General features: G+C 37.0%; 1 protein-coding gene across 5 annotated transcripts in view; it reads left to right on the top strand.

Moving 5' to 3' along the window:
• The window catches only part of SENP7 (SUMO specific peptidase 7), a 164,126-nt gene that overhangs the window by 51,255 nt on the left and 87,574 nt on the right, over window positions 1–25,297 (top strand). The gene's annotated exons all lie outside the window — the stretch shown is intronic.

Genomic DNA, 25,297 nt, shown 5'->3' with positions numbered 1-25,297 from the left:
GTTAATGATTAAAAAGCTGTTATTGTGCAAAAGAGCATTGAATTTTCTTATTTAGAATAGTGAATGAATGAAAAAATGAGTAGTAAAGTAAAAATTACAGTTACTGGGAGATCACATGAATTAGAAGACATTAGTCTTGGAGTTCTTAAATTTATGTCAGAGGACTTTCTGAGGTACTTAGTCTTATTCTCCCTTTTCAAGTTAATTGTCTGTAGGAAATGAAAAACATATTGGTGATTCCATATCCTTACCAATAGTTAATTCTCTCCCTTTCTCTCTCCCTTCCTTCCTTCCATAGATGTCCTGTGGGTGTGAAATGGTACCTCATTGTAGTTTTGATTTGTATTTCCTAATGATGTTATTTTTTTATGTGGTTGTTGGTCATTTTTTATCTTTTTTTGGAGAGTAGTCTATTTAGATCCTTTACCATTTTAAAATTGTGTTGTTTCCATTTTTGTTGAGTTGTAAGAATTATTTTTATAGTCTGTATACAGGTCTTTTTTTTTTTTAAATTTTATTTATTTATTTGTCAGAGAGAGAGAGAGCACGCAGGCAGAGTGGCAGGCAGAGGCAGAGGGAGAAGCAGTCTTTCCACTGAGCAAGGAGCCTGATGCGGGATTCAATCTGAGGACCTTGGGATCACAGTCCTGAGCCCAAGGCAGCTGCTTAACCGACTGAGCCACCCAGGCGTCCCTACAAGTCTTTATCAGATATATGATTTGCACACATTTTCTCCCACTCAGTGTTTCACTTTCTTGATGTTGATAGTGTCTTTTGAAGCACAGAAATTTTTTCATTTAAAAAAACTCTCACTTATATATTTTTCTTTTGTTGCTGTGCTTTTGTTGTCTTAGGAAACTGTTTCCTAATCTGAGGTTATAGTGATTTAATCTTGGGTTTTCTTCTAAGAGTTTTAAGATTCTACCTATTAGATTTAGGTCTTTTATCCATTTGGAGTTAGTTTTTGGATATGATATGAGATAGGCATCCAAATTTATATTTTTGTTTGTGAATATGCAGTTGTCCCAGTACCATTGGTTGAAAGGGTACCAATTTTTTGGGTACTTTTGTTGAAAATCAATTGACTATAAATAATAAAGATTTATTGCTGGATTTGGAATTATATTCCATTGACCTATGTATCTGTTCTTATGCCAGTACCACTATGTCTCGATTACTACAACTTGGCATTGAGTTTGGAAATCGGGAAGTGAGAGACTTCCAACTTTATTACATTTTTCAAGATTGTTTTGGTTGTTTTGGGTTCCTTGTATTTCTTGTTGAATTTTAGAATCAGATTGCCAATTTTAACAAAAAAGCCAACAAGAATTTTGATAGAGGATTTGTTGAATCTGTAGACTAATTTGGGGATTTTGGCCATATTTGACTTAATATTTAAAAGTCCTCTGATTCATGGACATGAATATCTTCCCATTTATTTAGATCCTTTTTAATTTCTTTCTACAGTGTTTGGTTATTTATTTTCTTCTTGATGCTGTTGTGACTAGAATTTTTTTTAAATTTTATTTTCACACTGTTCATTGTTAGTGTATAGGAACTGATTTATAATATGCTGTGACTGTGTCTTACTAATTCTAGAAGTTTTTTGTAGATTGCTTGGAGTTTTGTTCATAAAGACAGTTTTACTTCTTTATTTCCAATTGGAGGCCTTTAATATTCTTTCTTTGCTTAATTGTCCTGGCTAGAACATCTAGTACAATGTGGAATAGAAGTGGTGAGAATGGACATCTTTCTTTTTTCCCCCACTCTCAGAGCACAAAGTTAGTATTTTACCATTATCATTACCATTATTTACCATTAGTATCATGTCAGCCAGATTTTTCTTAGATGCTTTGCTGTCGTTTGAGTGTCTGTGTCCCCTCAAAATGTTTATGTTGACATTCCCAGCTATTGGATCAACATGGATGGGACTGGAGGAGATTATGTTAAGTGAAATAAGTCAAACAGAGAAAGTCAGTTATCATATGGTTTCACATATTTGTGGAACATAAGGAATAGCATGGAAGACATTAGGAGAAGGGAAAAACAAAGGGGGAGAAATTGGAGTGGGAAATGAATCATGAGAGACTATGGACCCTGGGAAACAAACAGAGGGTTTTAGAAGGGAGGGGGGTGGGGGGATGGATGAGCCTGATGGTAGGTATTAAGGAGGGCATGGATTGCATGAAGCACTGGGTGTTACACACAAACAAGGAATCATGGAACACTACATCAAAAACTAATGATGTACTGTATGGTGATAACATAAAACAATAAAAAAAAAAAGATATTCTAATGCCCAGTGTGATGGAATTTGGAGATGGGGTCCTTAGGAGGTTGTTTAACTCATGAGGGTGGAGCACTCATGAATGGGATTCCTGCCTAAATAAGAGACCTCACAGAGCTTCCTAGTTTCTTCCATCATGTGAGGACACAGTGAGAAGTTAGCAATCTGCAGTCTAGAAGAGGGCTTTTACCAGAGCCTGACCATGCTGGCTGGCACCCTAATCTTGAACTTAGCCTCCAGAGCCATGAGAAATGAATGTTGTTTATAAGCCACCCACTTTATAATATTTTGTTATAGTAACCCAGATAGACTAATACCTATCCATTTTCATGATGAGGAAGTTCCTTTCTATTACTAATTTTTTGGAGGCTTTTTATCATGAATGTGTGTTGGATTTTGTCAAATGCCTTTTCTGCATTCATATTACATAATTTGTATCCTTTATTGACACAATGTATTAATAAAATAATAACATAACTTTATTTTAAAATCTTAAACTAACTTTGATTCTTGGGACAAATCCCACTTGATCCTAATTTATTATCCAATTTATATGTTGCTGGATTCAGTTTGTTAGGATTTTGTTGAATATGTTTACATTTGCATTAAGAAGAGAAATTTAACTGCTGTTTTCTTTTTTTTTAAGATTTTATTTATTTATTTGACAGAGAGAGAGAGATCACAAGTAGGCAGGGAGGAAGGCAGAGAGAGAGGGAAGCAGGCTCCCTGCTGAGCAGAGAGCCGTATGCAGGGTTCGATCTTAGGACCCTGAGATCATGACCTGAGCTGGAGGCAGAGGCCTAACCCACTAAGTCACCCAGCTGCCCCTAACTGCTGTTTTCTTAAGTTCTCTCTGTCTGGCTTTGGAATCAGGTTAATACAGGCCTTAAAGAATGAGTTGGAAGTGTTCTCTCTTCCTTTTGTTTCTCTGGAAGAATTTTTGGAGGGTCAATTTTAATTTTTCTTTAAATGTTTTGTTTTTAAGATTGTATTTTTTTAATTTTATTTTTTTATTAACAGTTTTACTTATTTGTCAGAGAGAGAGAGCGCGCGAGCGAACACAAGCAGGGGGAGCAGCAGGCAGAGGGAGAAGCAGGCTCCCTGCTGAGCAAGGAGCTGGATGTGGGACTCTATCCTAGGACTCCAGGATGATGACTTGGGCTGAAGGCAGATACTCAACTGACCGAGCCACCCAGGTGTCCCTAAGATTGTATTTTTAAGTAATCTCTACACCCAACGTGGGGCTTGAACCCACAGCCCTGAGATGAATAGTCACAATCTCTTTTGTCTGAGCCAGTTTTTCTTTGACTGTTTGATCAAATGCACTGATGAGCCATCTGGTCATTAGCATTTTGCATGTGTGTGTATTTGTATGAAGTTTTCACATTACAACTATAAATTTTTATTTGTTGTAGCTCTATTAAGATACTCTTTTTTTTAAATGTCAGTTTTGGTAGCTGTGCCTTTCCAGGAATTTGTGCGTTTATAAGTTGTCTAATTTATTGACATATGCTCATTCAAAATATTCTCTCATAATCTTTTTAATTACTGTAATATAGTTAATGATCTCTTTTCCATTACTGATTTACTAATTTGCGTCTTCTTTCTCTTTTTCTGTTCGGTCTTCCTAAAGATTTGTTAATGCTGTTGATCTTTTCAGTGAACCAACTTTTGATTTCATCAATTCTTCTTATTGGTTTTTTGTATTTTATTTTATTTATTTCTACTATAATCTTTTTTTCCCTTGTTCTTATTTTGGAAATAGTTTGTACTTCTTTTTCTAAATTTTAAGGTGTATGGTAAGTTTATTGATTTGAGATTTGTCTCCTTTTCTAACATAGACATTTATAGTTTTAAATTTCCCCTGAGCTATATTACATATTAGCTAGTTATATCTCATAAATTTTGGCATGTTGTGATGTTCTTTTCATTAATCTTGAAAGTATTTTCTGATAGGTAAGATTTTTTGGACCTATTTGTTATGAAAGTGTATATAATTTAATTTCGGCATATTTTTAAATTTCAAAGATTTTCTTCTGTTAATTTTTTATTGAGATATAATTGATACAACATTATATTATTTTCAGGTATACAATGTAATGATCCAGTATTTGTATATATTGAGAAATGATCACCACAGTAGGTCTAGTTGGTCCTTCTGCGTGCACAGTTTAACATTTCTTTTTTCCTTGTGATGAGAACTTTTGAGATTTACTCCCACTCTCTTAGACATTTTCAAATATACAATACAGTGTTATTAACTATAGTCACTGAGCTCTATAGTATGTTACCGTGACTGACTTGTCTGTTGTTAGTTTTTAATTGAATTTCATTGGGGTCTGAGAACATTTTGTATGATTTCCTTTCTTGCAAATTTTAAAAAAAGATTTCATTTATTTATTAGCGAGCGAGAGAGAGAGAGAGAGTATGAGCAGGGGGAGGCACAGAGGGAGAAGCAGACTCCCTGCTGAACAGGGAGCTTGACATGGGACTTGATACCGGGACTCCAGGATCATGACCTAAGCCGAAGATAGACACCTAACCAACTGAGTTACTCAGGCGGCCCACCTTTCTTGTGAATTTATTGAGCTTTATTTTATGGCATCACATATGGTCTTGAGTCTTTTTGCAGAATATTTTGTGTATTTGAGAAGAATGTGTATTCTCTTCCTGTTTGGTGGAGTGTTCTGTAGCGGTCTGTTAGGTTGAATTAGTTGATACTGTTATTCAAGGCTCCTGTTATCCTCGATGATGTTCATTCTAGTATTTCTAAAAATTGTCAAGTGTTTTGAAGTATTGAACCATTACTGTTGAATTTCTCTCTTTTGTTTTATCAGTTTTTGTTTAATGTATTTTGTTGTCCTGTTATTAAGTGTATGGATATTTGTAATTGGTGTATCTTTCTGATGAATTAACCCTTTTATCAATGAAATGTCCCACATTATCTCTATTTTTGTTTGTTTTAAGGTCTATTGTGTCTGATATTGATATACTGCATTTGTCTTAAGATTGGTGTTTGCATGGTATACCTTTTTTCACCTTTTCACTTTGAACCTATTTCTTTCAATCCAAATTGTCTCATTGAGAGCATTTAGTTGGATCTTGTCCTGGCAATTTGAGCTGCTATATAACAAAGTACCATAGACTGGGAGGCTTACAAACAACAAATATTTATTTTTCATCGTTCTAGTGGCAGGGAAGATCACTATCAAAGCCCTAGAAGCTTCATTGTATATGAGGGCTTCTTGCTTTGTGCAAATAGCCATCTTTTCATTGTATCCTCAAAGGGTGGAAAGGGTCTCTCTTAGGCCTCCTTTATAAGAGTGCTATTTATAGGATTCCACTCTCATGATCTAATCACTTCTGAAAGGGCCCCCTCCAATACTATCACTTTGGGGGTTTAGGATTTTAACATAAGAATTTTTAAGGGAAACAACGTGGCAGATCTTGACTTTTCATCTATTCTGGCAGTCTCTGCCTTTTCACTAGATTGTTTAATCCACTCACAATTCATGTGAAAATGTCAGTAGGGCCATGCTTCCTCTAAAGCCATCTCGGAGGCTCCATAGCTCAGGGGTTAGAGCATTGGTCTTGTGTATGTGCTGCTGAAGTGAGCACAGAGCACTGATCTAGTGAAGGCATCAGGGAGAACCTGTTCTTGTCTCTCTCCTCTCTTCTTCAGGCATTCCTTGTGTTTTGGATGCATCACTGCAATCTTTTTTGTTTACATATTCTCTCCGGGTGTCTTCATGTTGTCTTTCCTTTGTGTATTTCTGTTTCTGTGTTCAATTTCCAGTGGTTTTTTTTTTTGTTTTGTTTTGAAGATTTTATTTATTTATTTGCCAGAGAGAGAGAGAGTGTGAGAGAGTGTGTACGAGAGTTGAAGCAGGAGGAGTGGCAGGCAAAGGGAGCTGCAGGCTCTTTGCTGAGCAAGGAGCATACTGAGGGACTCAATCCCAGGACCCTGGGATCTTGACGTGAGCCAAAGGCAGGCGATTAACTGACCGAGCCATCCAGGCATCCCTACTTTGTAGGTTTTATAAGAACTCCAATCATAATGTATTATGGCCTAACTTGTTGATGTCATTTGAACTTCATTACCTCTGTAAAGACAATATTTCCAAGTAAAGTAACATTCTGAGATACCAGGGTTAGGAGTTTAGACTTTTTTTCTGGGGCACAATTCAACCCCAAAAAAACAATTTGAATGTGCGAGAGGAATTGAGCTTCTTTTGGGACCAGTGATTTCTTTTCTTGAGGAAATAAACTGGCAATCTGTCAGTTTCCTTTTTCTCATTCTTTATTGCTTCTTAAAAATTCAGTTCTTCCTCATTATTTTGTGTTGCCTTTTTTTGTGTGTGAGCAGCTTCTGATTATAGAACTATTCTGGTTTTCTATTTGTTCTTTTTGTTTGTTTGTTTGTTTTTTTAAAGATAAACTTTATTGGTATATCATTTACTAGAAGAGTATGTGTCAATTTTAAGTATAAGTTTTTATAATTTTTGACAGATACTGCTTTTTTAATTTTTTTTATAAATTTTTTTTTTAAAGATTTTATTTATTTATTTGACAGAGAGACATCACAAGTATACTGAGAGGCAGGCAGAGAGAGAGAGAGAAGGAAGCAGGCTCCCTGCTGAGCAGAGAGCCCGATGCGGGACTCGATCCCAGGACCCTGAGATCATGACCTGAGCCGAAGGCAACGGCTTAACCCACTGACCCACCCAGGCACCCAGATACTGCTTTTTTTATTGTAAAATTCACAAAACACAAAATTTACCATCTTAACCATTAATAAAAAGAATTATTTATTTGAGAGACAGAGAGAAAAAGAAAGAGCACATGGTGGGGAGGAGCAGAGGGAGAGAGTCTTAAGCAGATCTGTGCTCAAAATGGAGCCTGATGCGGGGCTCATCTTACTATTATTTTTCAAAAAGATATCTATCTATCCATCTATCTGTCTATCTATCTATTCATTTACCTATCAGAGAGTCAGTGAGTACACAAGCAGGGGAAGCAGCAGGCAGAGGGAGAAGCAGGTTCCCTGCTGAGCAAAGGGTGCTCAACTTACAACTCTGAGGTGAAACCAACAGTTGGTTACTTAAGTGACTGTATCACCCAGACACCCCCCATCTTAACCATTTTTAAATGTGTAGTTTAGTGGTTTTTTAAAAAATTATTTTTAAGGATTTTATTTATTTATTTGACAGACAGAGATTACAAGTAGGCAGAGAGAGAGGAGGAAGCAGCCCCCTGCCAAGCAGAGAGCCCAATGCGGGGCTCGATCCCAGGACCCCGAGACCATGACCCGAACCAAAGGCAGAGGCTTAACCCACTGAGCCGCCCAGGCACCCCAGTTTAGTGGTTTTATTTATTTTTTTAAATTAAATATTTTCTCATGTTTGTTTATTATTAATTTTTAATATGCCATTCATAGCTTGCTTTTTAAATTATTTTCTTATAGTTTAGTGGTTTTAAATACACTTATAATGTTGTACTAACATCAATGCCATCCATCTCTACAACTCTTCATCTTGTACTACTTAAACTGTATACCCATTAAATGGTGACTACCAATTTCTCCCTTATCCTTCAGCCCCTAGCAACCACCATTCTACTTCATATGGGTTTGAGTACTTTAAGTGCCTCATGTAAGTGAAATCATTGATTATTTATTTGTGGTTAGCTTATTTTACTTGGCATAATATCCCCAAGTTTATTTATGTTGCAACATGTCAGAATTTATTTCCTTTTAAAGCTGGTTAACATTATATTGTGTGTGTGTATGCCCTCTCTTTCTCTCTCTCTCTACACACACACACACACACACACACACACACACCACAGTTTTGCTTAGCCATTCATCTGTCAGTGGACACTTACGTTGCTTCCACATTTTTACTATTGTGAATAATGCCACTGTGAATGGGGGTATACAAATATATTGTCAAAACCCTGTTTTCAGTTCTTTGAAACTGGGATAGATACCCCAAAGTAGGATTGCTGGATCTTGTGGTAATTCTATTTTTTGTTTTTTATTTTTTATTTTTTATTCACTGTGCTCTTTTCCATAGCAGATGCACCATTTTACATTGCCACTAGTTGTATGCAGGGGTTCCACTTTTTCTGCATCTTCATCAACACTTTTAATTTTTTCATAATAGCCATCCTAATGGTGTGAAGTAATAGGTGGTTGTGTTTTTGATTTGTGTTTCCCAAATAATTAGTGATGTTAAATATCTTTCCTTGTGCTTATTAAGCATTTGTATATCTTCTTTGGAGAAATGTTTATTCCAGATTTTGCTGACTTGGGCAGGTTTTTTGTTGCTGTTGAGTTTTAATTGTCTCTATATTCAGAATATTTTTTTTTTTTAAAGATTTTATTTATTTTTATTTGACAGAGAGAGATCACAAGTAGGCAGAGAGGCAGGCAGAGACAGAGGGGGAAGCAGGCTCCCTGCTGAGCAGAGAGCCCGATGCGGGACTCGATCCCAGGACACTGAGATCATGACCTGAGCCGAAGGCAGCGGCTCAATCCACTGAGCCACCCAGGCGCCCTCTATATTCAGAATATTAATGCCTTATCAAATACATGACTTACAAATATTTTATCCCATTTTGTGGGTTGCCTTCCTACTTTTGTTCATAGTTTCTTGAGATGCTTAAAATCCTTAATCTTCATAAAGTAGTTTGTTTTGTGTTTCCTGTGCTTTTGATGTTATATTCAAGAAATCAGTGCCAAATTCATTGCTATGGTCATGAAGATTTTCCCATATGTTTCCTTTATGAGTTTTATAATTTTAGCTCTTGCATTTAGTTCTTTAATCCATTTTGTGTTGTTATTTGTATATGGAGTTGAGTAGAAGTCCAACTTCATTCTTTGGCATGTTTATATCCAGTTTTCCCAGCACCATTTTTGAAAATGCTGTCCTTTCCCCCATTGAATGGTCTTGGCACTCTTGCTAAAAAACATTTACTATATAGGGATACCTGTATGGCTCAGTCAGTTAAACATTTGACTCTTGATTTCAGCTCAGGTCTTGATCTCAGTGTTGTGAGTTCAAGCCCCACATTGGGCTCCATGATAGGTGTGGAGCCTGTTTAAAAAAAATTAAAAACATTTGCTATATAGAGCTTATTTCTCAGTTCTCTATTCCGTTCTATTGATCTGTATGTTTCTTATGCCAATACCACACTGTTTTGATTACTGTAGCTTTATATTAAGTTTTGAAATAAAGAAGTGTAAGTTCTTCAGCTTTGTTCTTCTTTTTCAAGATTGTTTTGGCTATGGAGTCCCTAAAGTTCCATAAGAGTTTTGGGATAGGTTTTTTTTTTTTTTTAATTTTTTGATACAGTTGCATTAAACCTATAGATTGCTTTGAGTAGTATTTACATCTTAACATTTAGCTTTCCTATTCATGAGCATGTAATGTGATTACATTTATTCATGTCTTTAATTTCTTCTAGCCGTGTTTTGTAGTTTTCATTTTATGTGTCTTTTGCCTCCTTGGTTAAGTTAATTCCTAAAGCTTCTTCTTTTTGATGCTATTATAAATGGAATTGTTTACATTTCCTTTCAGATTTTTCATTGTTAAATGTATAGGTATGCAGCTGATTTTTGTGTTGAGTTTGTATCCTGCCACCTTATTTGGTTCGTTTATGTAACAGTCTTTTTGTGGAATTCTTCGGGTTTTCTATGAATAAGATGATACCATCTCTAAAAAGGAGTGAAAAAATAGAAGAAAAAATAGAAGTCTTTTTACTTAATCCTTTTCAGTTTTGGTGCCTTTATTCTTTCTTTTTTGGTCTCATTGGCTATGTACTGTGTTTAGTAGAAATAGCAAAAATGGGAATCATTTTCTTGTTCCTGATCTTACAGGAAAAGATTTTAGTCTTTCACCACTAAGTATGATGTTTGCTTGGATTTTTCATGTATGGTCTTTATTATGTTGAAGTAGTTTCCTTCCAGCCCTGGTTGAGTGTTTTCATCATGAAAAGATACTGACCTTTGCCAAAATTTTTTGTATTAGTTGGGATAATCATATGTCTTTTTTCTATTCATTCTCTTACTGTGGTCTTTATATTGATAAATTTCTGTATGTTGAACCATTCTTGCATTATAGGAGTAAATCCCACTTGGCCATGGTGCATAATGTTTTTAATTTGCTACTGACTTTGGTTTGTTATTATTTTTTGAGGAATTTTGAGTCAATGTTCGTAAGGTCTTTAGTTTTCTTTCCTTGTGGTGTCTTTGTCTAGCTTCAGTATCAGGGTAATGCTGTCCTCATAGAATAAGTTAGAATTGTTCTTTTAGCTTCCATTTTTGGGAAAAGTTTAGAATGATTGCCCTTACTCATAAAATTTTGGAATTTACCAGTGAAACCATCAGGGGTAGGGCTTTTCTTTGTTGGGAGGTTTTTGGTTACTGATTCAATCTTCTTACTAATTTTAGGTCAAGTCAGATTTTCTTTTTCTTTGTGATTCAGTCTAGGTTTTCTATTTTTAGGTATTTGTACATTTTGTCTACATTATCCAATTTGTTGACATACAGTTCATAGTACTCAATAATAATCCTTTGTATTTTTGTGGAATCATTAGCAATGTCCCCACTTTAATTTTTGATTTTAGTAATTTGCATCATCTTGCTTTTTTTCTTCACTCATTTTGCTAAAGTTTGCCATGTTTGTTGATTTTTTTAAAGAACCAACTACTGGTTTCATTAATCTTTTCTGTTTTCTTCTGTATGTCATTTGCTCTGCTCTTTATGATTTCTTTTTTCTGTTAGCTTTGAATTTATTTTTTTCTTCTTCTAGTTCCTTAAATTGTAAAATTTGGTAGTTGATTTGAGGTCTTTATTTTTTATAAGGTAAGCATTTATAGCTAAAAAATACCTCATATTACTAGTGCTTTTGTTGTGTTTTGTGAATTTTTTAAAAATTTCTTTTCAGCGTAACAGTATTCATTGTTTTTGCACCACACCCAGTGCTCCATGTAATACATGCCCTCCCTAATACCCACCACCTGGTTCTCCCAACTTCCCACCCCCCACCCCTTCAAAACCCTCAGGTTGTTTTTCAGAGTCCATAGTCTCTCATGGTTCATCTCCCCTTCCAATTTCCCTCAACTCCCTTCTCTCCATCTCCCCATGTTCTCTATGTTATTTGTTATGCTCCACAAATAAGTGAAACCATATGATAATTGACTTTCTATGCTTGACTTATTTCACTCAGATTTTATTTATTTATTTGACAAAGAGAGAGTGAGAGAGCACAAGCAGGGGGAGTGGCAGAGGGAGAGGCAGGCTCCCTGCTGAGCAAGAAACTGGATGCAGGGCTTGATCCCAGGACCCCTAGAATCATGACCTGAGCCAAAGGCAGATGCTTAACCAACTGAGCCACCCAGGCCCCCCTGTTTTGCAGATTTCTTTTGTATGTTGTTTTGTTTTCATTCATCTCTTAAGTATTTTCTAACTTCTTTTGTGATTTCTTTTTTGAAGCATTGGCTATTTAAGAGTGTATTGTTTAATTTCCACAGATTTGTGAGTTTTCATATTTCTAAATCTGTTGAGACTTAATTTGTTTCCAGAATATGGTCTGTCTTGAAGAATGTCCTATGTATGTATTCTCCTGTTGTTCCTGTTCAGATTGTTTTGTGTGTGTCCATTAGATCCAGTAGGTTTATTATGTCTTTTAAATCCTCAAATTTGTTGTCTTCTGTCAGATTGTATTATCCATTATTGAGAATGGGGCATCGAAGTCTCCCAGCTATTACTGTAGAACTGTCTATTTTTGTCTTCTGTTAATTCATGCTTTATATATTTTAATGGTCTATTATTAGGTGTGTAAATGTTTATAATGGATATTTCATCTAGCTGTATTATACCTTGTATTAATACTGAATTACTTTCTTTTCTCTTATAATGCTTTTTGATTTAAAGTATATTTTGTCTGATAGCCTTCCTCTCTTTTGGTAGTATTTGCATGGAATATCTTTTTCCATCCTTTCACTTTTAAACTATTTATGACTTTGGATCTAATGTGACACTTGTGTGGACAGTATATACTTGAATCACTTAAAAAAATTATTCTACCACTATCTTTAGATTGGGGAGTTTAATCCATTTACATTTAAAGTAAGTATTGATAAGGTGTGACTTATTTCTGTTATTTTGCTCTTTGTTTTCCATGTCTTATAGGTTTTTTCATTTGTCCCAACTTTCTTGCATTTTTCTCTTTTGTTTTGTTGATTTTTAAAATAGGGAGATGCTTAAATTCTTTTCTTTAAAAAAAAATTTAAATTTATTTTTAAATTAACACATAATGTATTATTTGCCTCAGGGGTACAGGTCTGTGAATCATCAGGCTTACACAATTCATAGCACCCACCATAGCACATACCCTCCCCAATGCCCGTCATGCAGCCACCCTATCCATATCACCGCAGCCCCTGGCAAACCTCAGTTTGTTTTGTGAGATTAAGAGTCTCTTATGGTTTGTCTCCCTCCCATACCACCTTGTTTCATTTTTTCCTTCCCTACCCCTCACAGTCCCCCACCCTGCCTCTCAAATTCCTCATATCAGCGAGATCATATGATAATTGTCTTTCTCTGATTGACTTATTTCACTCAGCATAATACCCTCTAGTTCCATCCATGTCATTGCAAATGGCAAGATTTCATTTCTTTTGTTGGCTGCATAGTATTTCATTGTCTATATATACTACTTCTTTATCCAGTCTGTTGATGGACGTCTAGGTTGTTTCCATAGTTTGGCTGTTGTGGACATTGCTGCTGTAAACATTCGGTTGCGTGAGCCCCTTCGTATTACTACATATGTACTACCCAGTTGTGTGATTGCTGGATCATAGGGTAGCTCTATGTTCAACTTTTTAAGGACCCTCCATACTGTTTTCCAAAGTGGCTGCACCAGCCTACATCCCCACCAACAGTGTAGGAGGGTTCCCCTTTCTTTGCATCCTCGCTAACAACTTGTTAATTTTAGCCATTCTGACTGGTGTGAGGCGGTATCTCACTGTGGTTTTGATGTGTATTTCCCTGATGCCCAGTAATGTTGAGCACTTTTTCATGTGTCTGTTGGCCATTTGGATGTCTTCTTTGCAGAAATGTCTGTTCAGTCTTCTGCCCATTTCTTGATTGGATTATTTGTTCTTTGGGTGTTGAGTTTGCTAAGTTCTTTATAGATTTTGGATACCAGCCCTTTATCTGATATGTCATTTGTGAATATCTTCTCCCATTCTGTCAGGTGTCTTTTGGTTTTGTTGACTGTTTCCTTTGCTATGCAAAAGCTTTTGTCTTGATGAAGTCTCAATGGTTCATTCTTGCCTTTGCTTCCCTTACTGTTGGCAACATCTAGGATGAAGTTGCTGTAGCTCAGAATGAAGAGGTTGCTGCCTGTGTTCTCCTCAAGGATTTTGAAGGATTCCTGTTTCACATTGAGGTCTTTCATCCATTTTGAGTCTATTTATGCATGTTGTGTAAGGAAATGGTCCTGTTTCATTCTTCTGCATATGGCTGTCAAATTTTCCCAACACCATTTGTTGAAGAGATTATTTTTTTCCATTGAACATTCTTTCTTGATTTGCTGAAGATTATTTGACCCTGGAGTTTAGGGTCTATTTATGGGCTCTTTACTCTGTTCCATTGACCTGTGTGTCTGTTTTTGTGCCAGTACCATAGTGTCTTGATGATGACAGCCTTGTAATGGAGCTTGAAATCTGGAATTGTGATGCCACCAACTTTGGTTTTATTTTTCCAACATTACTCTGGCCATTTGGGATCTTTTTTGGTTCCATAAAAAACTTTGGATTAGTTGTTCCATTTCCTTGAAAAAATTGGTGGTATTTTGATAGGGATTATGTTAAATGTGTAGATTGCTTTAGGTAGCATAGACTTTCACATTATTTCTTCTTCCAATCCATGAGCATGGAATATTTTCCCATTTCTTTCTGTCTTCCTCAATTTCTTTCATGAGTATTTTATAGTTTTCTGAGTACAGAAAACATCTTTGGTAAGTTTTATTCTTAGGTATCTTATGGTTTTGGGTGCAGTTGTAAATGGGATCGACTCCTTAATTACTCTTTCTTTTGTCTTGCTTTCAGTGTATAGAAATGCAACTGATTTCTGTGCATTGATTTTTATATCCTGACACTTTACTGGATTCTTGTATGAGTTCTAGCTGTTTTGAAGTGGAGTCTTTTGAGTTTTCCACAGAAAGTATCATATCATCTGCAAAGAGTGATAGTTTGACTTCTTTACTGATTTGGATGCCTTTAATTTCTTTTTGTTGTCTGATTGCTGAGGCTAGGACTTGTAGTACTATGTTGAATAGCAGTGGTAATAGTGGATAGGCCTGCCGTGTTCCTGACCTTAGGGGCAAAGCTCTCAGTTTTTCCCCATTGAGATACTCTCTAGGGGTTTTTCATAGATCGCTTTGATGATATCGAGGAATGTATCTTCTATCCTTACACTTTGAATAGTTTTTTTTTTTTAAGATTTTATTTATTTATTTGACAGAGAGAGATTACAAGTAGGCAGAGAGGCAGGCAGAGAGAGAGGAGGGAGCAGGCTCCCCGCTGAGCAGAGAGCCTGATGTTGTACTCAATCCCAGGACCCTGGGATCATGGCCTGAGCTGAAGGCAGAGGCTTTAACCCACTGAGCCACCCAGGCACCCCGTGAAGAGTTTTGATCAGAAAAGGATGCCGTACTTTGTCAAATGCTTTTTCAGCGTCTATTGAGAGTATCATATTGTTCTTGTTCTTTTAGTAATGTATTGTATCACATTGATTTGCAGATTTGAACCAACCTTGCAGCCCAGGAATAAATCCCACTTAGTTATGATGAATAATCCTTTTAATGTACTGTTGGGTCCTATTGGCTAGTATTTTGGTGAGAATTTTTGCATCCGTTCATCAAGGATATTGGTCTGTAATTCTCCTTTTTGATGGGGTCTTTGTCTAGTTTTGGGATCAAGGTATTGATGGCCTCATAAAAGGAGTACGGAAGTTCTATTTTTTGGAAAGTTTCAGGAGAATAGGTATTAATTCTTCTTTTAATTCTTGGCGGAATTCCCCTGGGGAGCTGTTTGTTTGGAGATTTTTGATCACTGCTTCAATCTCCTTACTGGTTATGGGTCTGTTCAGGTTTTTCTATTTTTTCCTGGTTTACTTTTGGTAGTTTATATGTCTCTAGGAATACCTCCATTTCTTCCAGATTATCAAATTTGCTGGCGTATAGTTGCTCATAATATGTTCTTGTAATTTTCTTTCTTTCGTGGTGGTTGTGATCTCTTCTCTTTCATTCATGATTTTATTAATTTGGGTTCTTTCTCTTTTTGATAAGTCTGGCCAGGGGTTTATCAGTCTTATTAATTCTTTCAGTGAACCAGCTCTTAGTTTCATTGATTTGTTCTCACTGTGCTTTTGGTTTCTATTTCATTGATTTCTTCTCTGGTCTTTATTATTTCTCTTCTCCTGCTGGGTTTAGGCTTCCTTTGCTGTTTTTTCTCCAGCTCCTTTAGGTATAGGGTTAGGTTGTATACTTGAGACCTTTCTTGTTTCTTGAGAAAGGCTTGTATTGCTATTAACTTTCCTCTCAGGACCACCTTTGCTGCATCCCAATGATTTTGAAGAGTTGTGTTTTCATTTTCATTTGTTTCCATGAATTTTTTCAATTAAATAATAATTTAATTTCCTGCTTGACCCATTCATTTTTCAGTAGGATGTGCTTTAGCCTCCATGTATTTTTTTTTTTAACGATTTATTTATTTATTTATTTGACAGATCACAAGTAGACAGAGAGGCAGGCAGAGAGAGAGAGAGAGAGAGAGAGAGAGAAGCAGGCTCCTTGCCGAGCAGAGAGCCTGATGCGGGACTCAATCCCAGGACCCCGAGATCATGACCTGAGCCGAAGGCAGCGGCTTAACCCACTGAGCCACCCAGGCACCCAGCCTCCATGAATTTGAGCTCTTTCCAAGTTTCTTCTTGAGGTTGAATGCTAGGTTCAAAGTATTGTGGTATGGAAATATGCAAGGAATGATCCCAGTCTTTTGGTACTGGTTGAGACCTGATTTGTGACCCAGGATGTGACCGATTTTGGAGATTGTCCCATGTGCCCTAGAGAATAATGTGTATTATATTGCTTTGGGATGGAATGTTCAGTATATATGATGTCCATCTGGTACAGTGTGTCATTTAAACCTTTTTATATTTCCTTGTTGATCTTTTGCTTAGATGATTTGTCCATTTCATTGAGGGGGGTGTTAAAGTCTCCTGCTATTACTGTTGATGTGTTTCTTTGATTTTGTTATTAATTGATTTATAAAATTGGCTGCTCCCATGTTAGGGGCATAGATGTTTAAAATTGTTAGATCTTGTTGGACAGACCCTTTAAATAGGATATAGTGTCCTTCATCTCTTATTATAGTCTTTGGCTTAAAATCTAATTTGTCTGATATAAGGATTGCCTCCCCAGGTTTCTTTTGATGTCCACAAGCATGGTAAATTGCTTTCTACCTCCTCACTTTAAACCTGGAGGTGTCTTTGGGTCTAAAATGAGTTTCTTGCAGACACCATATCAATGGATATATATATATTTTAATCCATCCTGATACCGTGTGTCTTTTGATTGGGACATTTAGCCCATTTACATTCAGGGTACCTATTGAAAGATATGAATTCAGGGATGCCTGGGTGGCTCAGTGGGTTAAGCCTCTGCCTTCAGCTCAGGTCATGATCCCAGGATCCTGGGATTGAGCCCTGCATCAGGCTCTCTGCTCAGCAAGGAGCCTACTTCCTCCCCTCTCTCTGCCTGTCTCTCTGCCTGCTTGTGATCTCTCTCTCTGTCAAATAAGTTAATGAAATATTAAAAAAAAGAAAGATATGAATTTAGTGCCATTCTATTGCCTGTAAGGTGACTGTTATTGTATATTGTCTCCGTTCGTTTCTGGTTTGTTACTTTTAGGCTCTTTCTTTGTGTAGAGGACCCCTTTCAATATTTCCTGTAGGGATGGTTTGGTGTTTGCAAATTCTTTTAGTTTTTGTTTGTCCTGCAAGCTTATTATCTCTCTTTCTATTTTCAGAGACAGTGTAGCTGGATATAGTATTCTTGGCTGCATATTTTTCTTATTTAGTGCTCTGAATATATCATGCCAGTCCTTTCTGCCCTGTCAGGTCTCTGTGGATAGGTCTGCTGCCAATCTAATATTTCTGCCATTGTATGTTACAGACCTCATGTTCTGCTGCTTTCAGGATTTTCTCTTTGACATGAGACTTTTAAGTTCTACTATTAGAAGATGGGGTATGGATCTATTCTTACTGATTTTGAGAGGCGTTCTCTGTGCGTCCTGGATTTTGATGCTTGTTCCCTTTGCCAAATTACAGAAATTCTCTGTTATAACCAGATTGGAAGAGATCCGAAACTGGGAGAAGAAATGAGGAAAAAAAAAATTAAACTGGTGAATAGAACAGAGCCACACACTTGGTTTTGGGTGTATTTTTGTCTGTTAGAAGAAACTGCCTCCCAAAATTTTAAAGAAAAAAAAAGTATAGGGGCGCCTGGGTGGCTCAGCGGGTAAAGCCACTGCCTTCGGCTCAGGTCATGATCTCAGGGTCCTGGGATCGAGCCCCACATCGGGCTCTCTGCTCAGCAGAGAGCCTGCTTCCTCCTCTCTCTCTGCCTGCCTCTCTGCCTACTTGTAATCTCTCTCTGTCAAATAAATAAATAAAATCTTAATATATATATATATATATATATATATATATATATATATATATAAAGGTAAACACAATGAAGGTTTGGGGTATGAATAAAGATGTAAATTTAAAAAAAAGTTTCTAAAAAAGGAGTTCATAAGGCAAGAATTTGGTTGACAAAAAGAAAGGGGAAGAAAGGAAGGAAGCAATGTGACCAGGCTGGCGAATAGAATACAGCCATGTGCTAGATTTAGAGTATATTTTGATCTATTAGAAGAAACTGTATCCTGAAATTTTAAAGAAAAACCTGTATGTATACAAAAAATAAGTTTAAATGCAGTGGACAGAATATGACTATGACAATGCAAAATAAAAAAAGATTTTTTAAAAGGTATTGATACGATATAATAGTAAAAATGTTAAAATAGGAAAGAGGAAAAATTGATAAGAAATAGAATAAGAAAAAAGTAAACTTTAAAAAATTTAACTTTGACAGACTATAGAATCATGGGAAAAAAGCCATGAATTCTATGTATTGTATTTTTCTCTTCAGGAGTTCCACAGTTCTCATTGATCAGTCAATTTGGTCTTGGCTGGATGGTGTTGCTAATCTTCTAGGGAAGGGGCCTGTTGCAGTGATTCTCAAAGATCTTTCCTTGAGGTGGAATTGCGCCACCCTTGCTGGGGGCCAGGCTAATCTGCTTGGTTTTGCTCCTGGTAGCTTTTTTTCCTGAACACTTTCTGTACCGCTTTGGAGAATGGGAATGAAAATCATGGCCTCCCAGTCTCTGGCCTGGATGTGCTGAGACCACAGGGCCCTACTCCTCAATGCACCCTCAGAGAAAAGCAGTCAATTCGTCCCATCTCCCTGGTCTGCTGCCGCACTCTGTGCTCTCCCAGCTTGTAGCCCTCTGTTTTTATCTGTGGCGCACAGCCCTGTTTGGAGTCTTAAACCCATCAGATTCCTGTGGTGCAGTCCCTGCTGTTCCTCCCGAAGGAGGAAGGAGGGGGTCTTTCCGAATCTGCCACTTGTTGGGTCCCTGCTTGAAGAGCAGTGGCATGACTGTGACTTGGGTCATGGTTTAAGGTAACCCTAAGCTGAGAGTGCACTCCTCGGCTGCGTCTCTGTAGCCAGCTTCCTTGTTCCAATACCTGGGATCTCTGCCACACTCAGATACCCCCCGGTCTTTCTGTGATCCCGTGGGTCCTGAGACCATACTGTCCCCATGAGGGCTCCACCTCCTGTTTAGCCTCAGCAATGTTCCTCAGTGGAGCTGACTTCTAAATGTTTTGATTTTGTGCTCTGCTGCTCTCTTACTTGCCAGGAGGCCACCACCCCCCTATCCCCCAGGCCTATCTTCCCATCGCTTCAGATTCACTGCTCTGCACGTTGTACTTTCTGGAAAGTGGTGGGTTTTATGTTCCTAGATTTGCTGATCTTTTTCTCTTCTTATCTCCTGTTGAGTTTGTAGGTGTTCAGAATGGTTTGATAACTATCTAGCTGAACTCCTGGGACCTGCTCCCACCTTAAATTCCCTTCTTAATTCCTCTTGTATAGCTATTTTCTTTGTGGTTACCATGAGCACTACATTTAGCATTATAAGGTTGTAGTACTCTAGTTTGAATCTATTTGTTTCACTTGAATAATATGTAAAAACTAACATGTAAAACATGTAAAAAATTTCTTAAAGTTTTATCTCCTCTTTTAATTTTTGATTTCAAAAAATGACATCTTTATGTATCCTCAAAAACAGAAACTAATAATTATTTTAAATGCATTTTCCTTTATATTATGTAAGGAACAAAATTTGCAGTTATAAACCAAAATTGGAATAATAGTAGCATTTAGACTCATTTTTTAAAAAATATATTAGTCATTTAAATCATATGGAAAGCAAAAAGTGTCATTTCAAACCAAAGTTAGACAGTTGCTCATATATTTACTTTTACTGAGATTTTTATTTCCTCATATGGTATTGAGTTACTCTGTAGCTTTTTGTTTCTTCTTACAGGATTTCCTTGAGCATTTCTTGCAAGGCAGTCCTTATGGTAACTAACTAGCAGCTTTTGTTTGGGCATGTCTTAATATCTCTCTACTCTTGAAGCACAGTTTTACTTAATATAAGATTGTTGGTTGGTGGGGTTTTTTTCTTTTAGAACTTTGATTATGTCAGTCCACAGCCTTCTAGCCTCCAGAATTTTTGATGAGAAATTTTCCTATCTTTTTGAACATTTCTCATATGTGACAAATCACTTTTTTTTTGCTGCTTTCAAGAGTCTCTGTCTTTCATGAATTTGATTATAATGTATCTCAGAGTGATAAACAATAAAACAATAGAAAATAAAATAAAAATAAATAAAATTTTTTATTTGTAAATAAACCTTCATTTAATAATTAAATTATTAAATTATTAAAAATTACTAAATAAAATTCATTGAATTATTTTAAATTGAATATGCCCTTTGATTTATTTTTTATTTTTTTATTTTTTATTATTTTTTAAGATTTTTATTTATTTATTTGACAGACAAAGATCACAAGTGCAGAGAGGCAGACAGAGAGAGAGGGGAAAGCAGGCTCCCTGCCAAGCAGAGAGCCCAATGCGGGGCTCGATCCCTGGACCCTGCGATCATGACCTGAGCTGAAGACAGAGGTTTTAACCCACGGAGCCACCCAGGTGCCCCAAGCCTTTTCTTTTTTAGGGAGAAGTAAACAAGGCTTGAAATACTGGATTTGGGGAAGTAGAAATGAGCAACCATTGGGATGGTATAATAGATAAAAAAATGTTTTAGCTTGAGGTCAGTTCTATTCTAGGGTTGTATGCTGGCTCAGGCTGAGAGGAGGTCAAAATTCATAGGTCTGGGGCAAAATCGACAGCTTTAACCACAGTTTGGTTAACAAGAATTATGTTCCTATAGATCAGTGGAGACACGCAATTCAGTAAATCGTGTATGAAGTTTAGGGGAGGAAAAAATTCCTGTAGCAACTTAGATTCAGTGGCTAGGCCTGTAAATAAACTGAGAAAAGACAGATTAATGGTGGGGGGGGAACAAGGATACCTGGTTGGCTCATTAAACATCTGACTTTGGTTTAAGTCATGATCTCAGCATCCTGGGATTGAGTCCCACACTGGGCTCCCTGCTCTATGGTGAGCCTGCTTCTCCCTCTGCCTGCTGCTCCCCCTGCTTGTGCTTATGTATTCTCTCTCTGACAAATAAATGAATCAAATCTTAAAAAAAGAAAATGGGAGAGAAACAGAGTTTATTAACATATGCATCACTATACATGTGGAAGAACTCAATGATTAAATCATGGGGCGGGGAGGTCAGAATTTGAGGTTTATTTTTTATTTTTTTAAAGATTTTATTTATTTGGCAGAGAGAACACAAGCAGGGGGAACAGCAGCCAGAGGGAATGGGAGAAGCAGGCTCTCAGCAAAGCAGGGAGCCAAGTACGGGACTCATCCCAGGACTCCAGGATCATGACCTGAGATGAAGACAGACACTTAACGGTCTGAGCCACTCAGGTACCCCAGAAGTTGACATTTATATAGTGTCTTAACAAAGAACAGTAGGGGGACGCCTGGGTGGCTCAGTTGGTTAAGTGTCTGCTTTGGCTCAGGTTATGATCCCAGAGTCTTGGGATCGAGTTCTGCATTGGACTCCTTGCTCAGCAGAGTCTGCTTCTTCCTCTGCCTGCTGTTCTTCCTGCTTGTGCTCTCTCGGTCTTTGGCAAATACATAAATAAAATCTTTAAAAAACAAAAGTAGGACAAAGTAAAAAGGGTTTAGGCTTTTAGGGGCTGCAAGCCCATACATAAAATAAAATGGGAAGTAAATATATGGGGGAAACAAATGGAAGATAAAGGTTATTTGGTAAGGTTTGTTATGTGGATAGTTCTTGGTATCTGTTTCTGGGCTGGTCAGAATCTAGAATTGTGTCTTGGTGAGTAAGAATTCTGCCTTTCCTGGTACAGGAAAAGGAGATACCTTAATAAATTATGCCCTGTTTCTAGGCAAGTAGGGGGATGGTAGAGAGCTTTTCTTTATTATTTTTTTTCCCAGTGTTCACACTATAAGTGTAGTCACCATACAATGTTATTACATCATTACTTACTGTGCTGTTTAGGTTGTATTTTCTTCTTTGGACTTACTTATTTTATAACTGAAGTTTGTACCTCTTAAACCACTTCATTTGTTTCATTTCATTCATTTGTTCCTCCTCCCATCCCATCTTCCCTGTGACAGCCACCAGTTTGTTCTTTGTATTTTAGCGTCTGTTGATTTTGTTTTTTAGATTCAGTATGTAGGTGAAATCATATAGTATTGGTCTGTCTTTGACTTATTTCATGTAGCATAATACACTAGGTTAATCCATATTGTTGCACATAGCAAGATCTCATTCTTCTATGACTGAGTAATATTCTGTTGCATACACACACACACACACACACATACACACCCCACATCTTTTTTGTCCATTCATCTATTGGTGAATACATAAATTGCTATCATATCTTGGGTTTTGTAAATAGTGCTGCAATAAACATAGGAGTGCATATATCTTTTCAAATTCATTTTCTTTGGGGAAGTACCCAGTGGTAGAATTACTGGATCGTATGGTATTTCTATTTTTAATTTTTTGAGGACCTTCCATACTGTTTTTCGCAGTGGTTGCAATAATATCCATTCCTATGAACAGTGCACAAGGGTTCCCTTTTCTCTACATCTTCACCAACACTTATTACTTGTTTTTTTGTTATTAGCCATTTTGACTGGTGTGGGGTTTGTGGTTTTGATTCATAGTTCTCTAATGATTTTTTTTTTTTTTAAGATTTTATTTATTTATTTGACAGAGAGAAATCACAAGTAGATGGAGAGGCAGGCAGAGAGAGAGAGAGAGAGAGGGAAGCAGGCTCTCCGCCGAGCAGAGAGCCCGATGCGGGACTCGATCCCAGGACTCCGAGATCATGACCCGAGCCGAAGGCAGCGGCTTAACCCACTGAGCCACCCAGGCGCCCAAATGATTTTTTAAAAAGATTTATTTATTTATTTATTTGACAGACAGAGACCACAAGTAGGCAGAAAGGCAGGCAGAGAGAGAGGGGGAAGCAGGCTCCCTGCTGTGCAGAGAGCCCGATGCAGGGCTAGATCCCCGGACCCGGAGATCATGACCTGAGCTCATGACCTGAGCCGAAGGCAGAGGCTTAACCCATTGAGACACCCAGGCTTACCATGCATTTCTCTAATGATTAGTGATGTTGAGTATCTCTGCGTATGTTTGCCACCTGTATGGCTTCTTAGGAAAAAGGCTATTTAGGTCCTCTGCCCATTTGAAAAAAAATTACTTATTTGAGAAAGAGAACACGTGCAAGGGGAGGAGCAGAGGGAGAGGGACAAGAGACTCCCTGATGAGTGGGGATCCTGCCATGGGGCTTGATCCCAGGACCCTGAGATCATAACCTGAGCCCAAGTCAGATGCTTAACCAACTGAGCTACCCAAGTGCCCCCTTTGCTCTTTTTAAAATTGGATATTTTGGTGTGTTGAGTTATATAACCCAATGTTAACTCCTTATCAGATATATCATTTGCAAATATCTTCTTGCATTAAGTAGATTGCGTTTTTATTTTGTAGATGGTTTTCTTTGTTGTGCAAAAGCTTTGTATTTTGGCATAGTCCTAGTTGTTTATTTTTGCTTTTGTTTTCCTTGCCTGAGGAGACATATCCATAAATAGGCTGCTAAGACCAATGTCCAAAATATTATTGCCTATGTGTTCTTGCAGGTGTTTTATGGTTTCAGGTCTCACGTTTAGATTTTTAATCCACTTAGAGTTAATTTTTGTGTGTGGTGTAAGAAAATGTCCAGTTTCCTCAGAACCATTTAGTCCAAAGACTTTTTTCCCCATTGTGTATTCTTGTTTCCTTTGTCTAGATTAATCGAACATATAGGCATGGATATGTTTCTAGGATCTATATGCTATTTCATGATCTGTGTGTCTGTTTTTGTGCCAGCCCATATTGTTTTGATTATTGTGTCTTTGTGTAATATATCCTGAAATCTGACATTGTAATACTCCAGCTGTGTTCTTTCTCAAAGTCAGTTTGTCTATTAGAGATTTTTTGTACTTCTATATAAATTTTGGGACTATTTTTCCAGTTCTGTGAAAAATATTATTGTTTTTTGATAGGTATGCATTGGATCTGCAGATTTCTTTGGGTAGCATGGACAACTTAACAATATTAATTCTTCCAATCCGTGAGCCTGGTGTATCTTTCCATTTGTTTGTGTCATCAGTTTCTTTCATCAGTATCTTACAGTTTGCAAAGTAGAGGTCTTTCACCTACTTGGTTGAGTTTATTCCTAGGTATTTAATTCTTTTTGGTGTAATTAAAAATGGTATTGTTTTCTCAATTTCTCTTTTGCTACTTTGTTATTAATGTATAGAAACACAATAGATTTCTGTGTGTTGATTTTTGTATTCTGCAACTTGACTGAATTTATTTATCAATTCTAATAGTTTTTTAATGGAGTCTTTAGGGTTTTCTATATATAATTTCATTACCTTCAAATAATGACAGTTTAACTTCTTCCGTACCAATTTGGATGCCTTTTATTTCTTCTCTGATTGTTGCAGCTAGGACTTGCAGTACTGTGTTAAATAAAAGCAGTGTGAGTGGGCATTCTTACCGTATTCCTAATTTTACAGGAAAAAAATAATAGTTTTTCACCATTGAATATGATGTTAGCTGTGGGTTTTTTATATATGGTCTTTAATATGTTGAAGTATGTTTTTTCTATACCAATTTTGTTGAGAGTTTTTATTTTGAATAGGTGTTGTATTTGTCAGATGCTTTTTCTGCACTTATTGAGCTGATCATATGGTTTTTGTTTTCCTCTTATAATACTTTTAGATAACAGGCTTGAGCAATGGGAACTTGATTTAGGCAAAGGGGCCCATCGTGACCCCCAACCCCTTGGCTGAATGTAGACAGGCCCATCACTTGACCCACCTCAAAAATATCAGTAGGCCCTAACTAGCCAGTGGGCTACTTAAAACCAGGCACAGGTAACAAAAAGAGGAAAATTCCATATATCTCATACATTCCACCTTTATTTATTTTTTATTTTTATATATATATATTTTTTAAGATTTTTTTTTCTTACCTGTTTGAGAGAGAGAAAGTCTAAGAGAAAGAGAGTACAAATGTGAGGAAGGGCAGAAGGAGAAGCTCACACCCCACCCAGTGCGGGGCTTAATCCCAAGATTCCAGGATCATGACCTGAGTGAAAGGCAGATGCC

Source organism: Mustela nivalis (genome assembly GCF_964662115.1).
Source record: "Mustela nivalis genome assembly, chromosome: 1".
Taxonomy (NCBI): Eukaryota; Metazoa; Chordata; class Mammalia; order Carnivora; family Mustelidae; genus Mustela; species Mustela nivalis.
The sequence above is the reverse complement of the archived record's forward strand: the minus strand, read 5'-3'. Positions and strand labels throughout refer to the sequence as shown.